This window comes from Pteropus alecto, unplaced genomic scaffold (genome assembly GCF_000325575.1).
Source record: "Pteropus alecto unplaced genomic scaffold, ASM32557v1 scaffold67, whole genome shotgun sequence".
Classification (NCBI taxonomy): domain Eukaryota; kingdom Metazoa; phylum Chordata; class Mammalia; order Chiroptera; family Pteropodidae; genus Pteropus; species Pteropus alecto.
Window position 1 is genome coordinate 6947517 of NW_006441061.1, and position 6289 is coordinate 6953805.

Sequence of the window (6289 nt, forward strand, 5' to 3'; positions counted from 1 at the left end):
TTACTCGATGCGACCCCGCGCGCGCGGCCGCCCCCCGGCCTGCGACCTCGAGCCCGCCGCGCTCCTCACCCAGCTTGACCTCGCGTCGGCCGGAGCCCGCCTCCATGCCTCCGCGAAACAGTCGGCCGAGAGCGGAAGTGCAGCTCCGCACCCCGCTACCCAACCCAGAGCCACGGCCCCGCCCCCTGCGCGCCGTCCGCCGGCCGCCGGCACCGCCCCAGCCGCCACTTTCTTGTTTTGGTGCGGCGAGGGGCGGGACGGGAGGCCGAGGCGCCTGGCTTGCGTCATTTCCGGCCGCCGGGCCCGACCAATCAGAAGCGTCCGCGCGTTGGTGGGCGGCCCCGCCCAGGAGTTCCACTTGCGGGTGGAGGGGCGCGCGAGCCCCGACGGGTCCAGCCCCAGGTGACTTAAGGGCTTACCCTTCTGCCTTTTCCGTCCTGTCCCTTTCTGTTTTCAACACCTCAAGCGTTTCAGCAGGGTGTGTTACGGATTGAAAAGGAATATTTTTTGCCCTTTAGATTTCCCTTAAAGACCTAAAATATAATACGTAATCAACATGTAATTGGAAGAATAGATATACTTTACAGAAAAGGGATACATTAAGTATTGTAATTGGGAATATATATACTTCGTATTTTAGAAAAGGGATATACTAAATATTGTAACGAAAAATACTGTAACAGTAAAAACCACCACCGAAAAGCCTACTCATTTTTTTTTAACACCTACTACTGACTTTGATGATCACCACTAGCTTTTCCACTTTCAATCTAATAGACAAGACAAGAAAAAGAAATAATTCCTAATACTGATCAATGCTGTAAAGGAAAGAAGAGACTGAGATGGGCCGATTCAGTCTGGTTGGTCAGCGGTGGGCTTACCGAGGAGACCCTTAACCCAAGAGTGAGAAGGAGCAAGCCAAGGAAGAATTCGAGGGCGAAGGCTTAAATAGTACCGGAACGTTCTAGTGGGGGGCGTGGCTTACTGGAAAGCCTCGACGACCGTTATGGTAATTAAATAAGCCGTTATAGTGATTAAACAACCGTTATGGTAATTTAACAATCCGAGAGTTGGCAGTTGGCGCACAGGGCAAAAACCGTTATTCTCCTCCCATCTAGATTTTTCTACCCTGTGAAATAGGCCCTACTCAAACTAAATATTCAAACGAGAAAGTCATAAAGCTGTTTCAAACCATAGTGCGTTACAAATTGTGTATCCTTTAAAAAATATTTTTATGTAATACTTTTAACAAAATCCGGGTGGCTATTAGGGGAAAAAAACTTTTTTTTTGAAGAAAAATAAGGTGGCAAAACTCACCTGAATTTCTATTTCTGAGAAAACCGTTTTTATGTATATCCTTGTAGAATTGATTACCTATGTTTTTTTAAGTAAATATGAAAGAATATAATAAAATGCCAAACTATTCACCACAGTGTAAGAATTAGAATATTATCCTGAATACTGAACAAAGGGGACATTTCCATCAGGTATGGTAGTTTGGCTAGGGACGCATGAAAATGTTTTAACGTCCTATAAGATCAGAAAAGTGGAATTTTCGGATAAAAAGTCTTTTAGAATTTAACAATATATTTGTCTTCATAACAAGTCGTAAAATATGATTTTTTGATATTAAGGACAAAAGTGCCCATGAAGGCAAAAAGTGCCTAGTGTCCACTAAAATCATAATTTCAACTTTTCTCTGAGCCCTCTGTTGGCCTTTCCTCATATTTTTACCATGTTTGGTTTTACTATGTAAGCAATAGATTAAATTTTGCATGCTTTTCAACTTTATAAAATTATACTAAATGTATTTTTCTGAAAATTCCTTTTTACACTCAACATTATGTCCCAAGATTGATCCAAAATATAGTCAGGAGTTGTAGAGCCCAAAGCTTACACAACTTAAGGGGTGTTGTTAAACATACTGCAATACAATTTATAAATAAAAAATTGGGACTATTTATTTGGAGTAAAATGGCAAAACTACGATTTTTAAAAAATAGACAAACCCCACAGATATAACAAAATCCAAGGGGAAAAAAACAAAATATTTAAAGTGCAAACACAACTCTGTAAAAGTTACATGTTTTGGCTTCATAAACTTTAATTACCTCGACAATGAGGTTGAAGATCATTTTATAGAGAGAATCTAAAAATAATTCAGTCTTTTCTCTAGCAAGGTTGATGAAATTTTATCGAGCTCATAAAAGTTTCAAATTAATGATTTTATCATGTCATGTAAAATTTTAGGATTGCCAAATTAAATTCTGATCAAGCTTTTTTCCACATATGAGCTGTAAGATGTCAAAGCACAAAAAGTGTCTGGTGTAGTGATTGAACCTACATACTTCAAACCGATGACACCTTATTACCACAGGTTATCATAGATCTTGTCATTTTTCAATCCATATTATGAGCTTATGTCAGTATTTTATGTTAAAATTTCAGTACTTTTTCCAGTTTGATCATGTGATTCGCTCATCATTATTTGGATTATCAACAATCCAAAAGCCTGTTACTCATTATTTCTATTTGAAATGGATGTCTTCTAATGAATTATTGAATTTTTAAAATAATTTCTATTGATTCCATCATTATTCATCCTCATTTTTGCCTCATATTCCATTAATTTTGTCAACTTCATATAATTTATATAGTTATGTACAATAAAATACCTGGATTTTAAGTGAATGGTTTGCGGAGTTTTAACAACTCCATAATTTCATATAACCATCTCCAATCAAGATAGGAAACATTTTCTTCATTCCAGAAAGTGCCCTTAGACTACTTTGCAGTAAATCCCCTTCACCACACTTACCCAAAGGCCCTGCTCATCTGACTTCCGTCCCCATAGATCATTTAGATTGTTCTAGAACTCTGTATCAATGGAATTACACATTAGGTACTCTTGTCTGCCTTTTGTTCAATGCGAAGTGTGTGAGGTTCATAGATGTTGCATATATCAGCAACTCATTTTCATCGTGGAGTAGGGGATCATTAAATGAATAATACTGTTACCCAGCTCAGGCTCGGCAGCTTGCCGCCCATAAGCCAGTAACTCAGGGGATAAGAGTCTGGTAGAAGGAAAGCAGGTTTATTCAAGAGCCAGCATCCTGAGAGGACAGCGGGCTTCTGTCACAAAGGCTGTCCTGCCGCTTCATTGCAGGCAGAGGTTATTATAGGGAGAGGTCTGGGCAAGGGATAAGGGAGCCCTGCCAAAGTCCCAGAGAGAGAGCTGTATCCTGGAGGGACGGGGAAGGCCAAGGCCATCTATCTTGTCTTCTGGCCTTGGCTTGTTTCTCAGGCTGCCCGGAGGGGAGGCAAGTAAAACAAAAGAATTAAGGAGGGGTGGGGAGCCCCTCTTTGAGGGTACCAGTCAGCACGATGAACTCTCCTTCGCAGCCGCTCTGATAAGGCACCTGGAGCTGGCCACGCCGAGGTCTGGGGAGGATCTGGCAGTCAATCCTTGGGCACCAAACGGGCTGGGGACTGCTAGCTCCCTTTGAAGTCTGTTTCTAGAGTTCTCAATCAAGCCAACTGTTATCTACAAGTTAGACATTCGTTAACAAGGCATTTTTATGTACTTAAAATATGAGCGTGAGACTGTAAGACCAAAAAAAGGAAGAGAATAAAATAACAGTTACAATTGTAAGACTCGAATAAAACCACAACAGTTAAAATACCACAATTTGGTTTTTTTCACTCGTCTACTGGTGGGTATTGGGTGGTTTTAACTTTTTTGCTATTAGGAATAAAGTTGTTATGAACATCACTGTATAAGTCTTTCACGGATGCACATTTTCATTAAACTTGGATACATACCCAGGAGTGGAATTTCCGGATTCAAGTGGGTTTGTCTTTAACGTTATGAGCGCTTGCAATCCATTTCCCAAAGTGATTTGACCATCTTACATTCCTATAACAAGGTGTTAAGACTTCCATGCCACCCCGAACAAGCCCAATGGAAGCTAAGCAGGGGCAGGCCTTGTTAGTACTTGGATGGGAGATCACCTAGGAAGACCAGGTGCTATAGGCGTAAAACAGACAAAAAGACTTCCATTTATTCTACAACCTTGTATAACACTTCCCGTTGTGAATCTTTTCAGTATCAATCATCCCAGGGGCTTAAAAGTATCCCTCACTTGTATTTCCTTGATATCTAATGATGTAGAACGTCTTTTCATGTGCTTATTGGAATCCTTGACTTTTTTTTCCCGAAGGACTATTTATTAGGAGCAGTTTTAAGTTCACGGCAAAATTGAGAAGGTGCAGAGGTTTCTGACATTCTCCCCTGCCCCCCACATATGCATAGCTTCCCCCACTATCAACATCCTCTATCAGAGTAATAACATTTGTTACGATTGATGAACCTACATGGATACATCATAATCACCCAGAGTCTGTATTTCACGCTAGGATTCACTCTGGGTGTTGTAGATTGCATGGGTTTGGACAAATGTATAATGATATGTCTCCATCATTATACCATACAAAAAGGACTTTCACTGCCCTAAAAATCCTCTGTGCTCTGCCTATTCATCTTTTGTGAAATTCATACAGGACTTCTGACCTACAGGACTGCACGACGATTTTGTGTGGTTTTAAAATTTGTGATAATTTGTTATGGCAGCATAGAAATTTAATACAGATTTACTTAAAATTCAAAATTTTGTTTGCCACCAGTATAGACATGGAATTGATTTTTATATATTGATCTTGTCTCCAGCAACTTTACTTACTATACTAATTCCAACACATTCTCTGTAGATTCTTTTGGATTTTTCCCGTATTCACAGTCAAATCATCTATGGATAATGGCAGTTTTACATCTTCATTTCCAAGCCACGTAGCTTTCACTTCCTTTTCTTGATCGACTGCACTGGCTGGATAAAGCTCTTTATCAATCTCAGAGGGAAATTTTTCAATGTTTTACTTTTAAAAATGTTTGGTGCACGTTTTTGTAGATACTGTTTATTGGGTTGAGGAAGCTGCCTTCTATTTTCATTGGATAGATTTGGAATTTATCAAATGCAATTTTATTTTTTGGCCCTACATATGGTTTTTATTCTTTAGTAACGTGGGGAATCGTACAGATGAGCTTCCTTTTTTCTTCCTTAATTTTTTCTTTCATGAGGGGAGGGGAACTTAGAGTTGGAAAGATAAGCAATGGAATATTGTGCAGAACCTTTGTAGATGCTACGATAGAGTTTGAATATTACCACCAAATGTAGTGGGAAACCATTTCAAGGGTTCTAAAAGGGTGATATGATAATAGGACCAATTTTGCAGCAGGGAGGATGACATCTGCCATCATGGTGGACGATGGCAGAGGTAGATTCCACTGAGCGTTTGAAGGCAGAACCGATGGGATGTGCTAATGACTGGCTGAGGCAGTATTGGAGGACGGTGGCAAAGGTGGATGACTGCTCAGGTTCCGACTTCGACTAAGTGGAAGCGACACCACTGGCAGAGAAAGCCTCGGGGCGGGTGACAGACTTTGAGGTGTGTGTGGGCGACTGCAAAGTTGTTTGTAACCTGTTAAACTGGACATGGAAGGCACCTACACAGAGATGGCAAGTAGGCAGATGAATTTTTCAGCCTGGAGCTATGGGGACAAACTGACCTGTAAGTACACGCTTGGGAGCAAAGGCAGGTCAATGTCATTTCAATAAAACAGCCCCGAGGGGCCTGTAAGGTGGACGCAGGGGAAGAGTGCAGAAGGAAATGCCGATTCTGCAAATATGTTTAAAGATGCTTAATCCCCGAGTGATAACAGTCCAGAACAGGGGAGATGGACGACTCAGGAGCCAGATCAGCAGAGGATCGCAATCTGCGACAGGCTGCGGGGCTGGGGTAGGGAATCCGCTCGCGGAAGGAGTGAGCGTAGCTGGAGGGAGATGTGTCTGGTCGGTGGAGCGCGGAGGGGTTGATGCCTGACGGCTTCAATTTTCTCAGTAAATTATGAAAAGGGCAGAAGAGGGGTGTGGGAAAGTCGCACAGATGAAAGAGCCAACAGGAGAAACGCAAAGCCAGCCCCGTAGAGAATCGGAGCAGCAGCCTCTGGTAGCGCCGTGTGGCCATTCGAGGTTTACAGCCATTAAAGCGAAGCCAGCCAGCTCAGCTGTGTGACTGTCTTCCAGGAGCACTCAGCGCTTGGGGTGCAGATGGGAGGCAGATGGAAGGGGTCACGCAGGTTTGGGGTCTTGAACAGAGAAGGACCACCGAGGGGGAGGATAAGAGAGGTGAGGATGCCCGGAAGAGGAGGCCTGTGCTAACGGGCGCTGCGCAG

General features: G+C 42.3%; 1 protein-coding gene across 1 annotated transcript in view; it reads right to left on the reverse strand.

Moving 5' to 3' along the window:
• SETX (senataxin) overlaps window positions 1-195 on the reverse strand; it is a 56054-nt gene extending 55859 nt beyond the window's left edge. The window contains exon 1 of the mRNA XM_006918173.3: window positions 70-195. The gene's annotated coding sequence lies outside the window, so the exon portion shown is untranslated. The remainder of the gene's footprint in view (window positions 1-69) is intronic.
• Window positions 196-6289: the final 6094 nt, after the last annotated feature.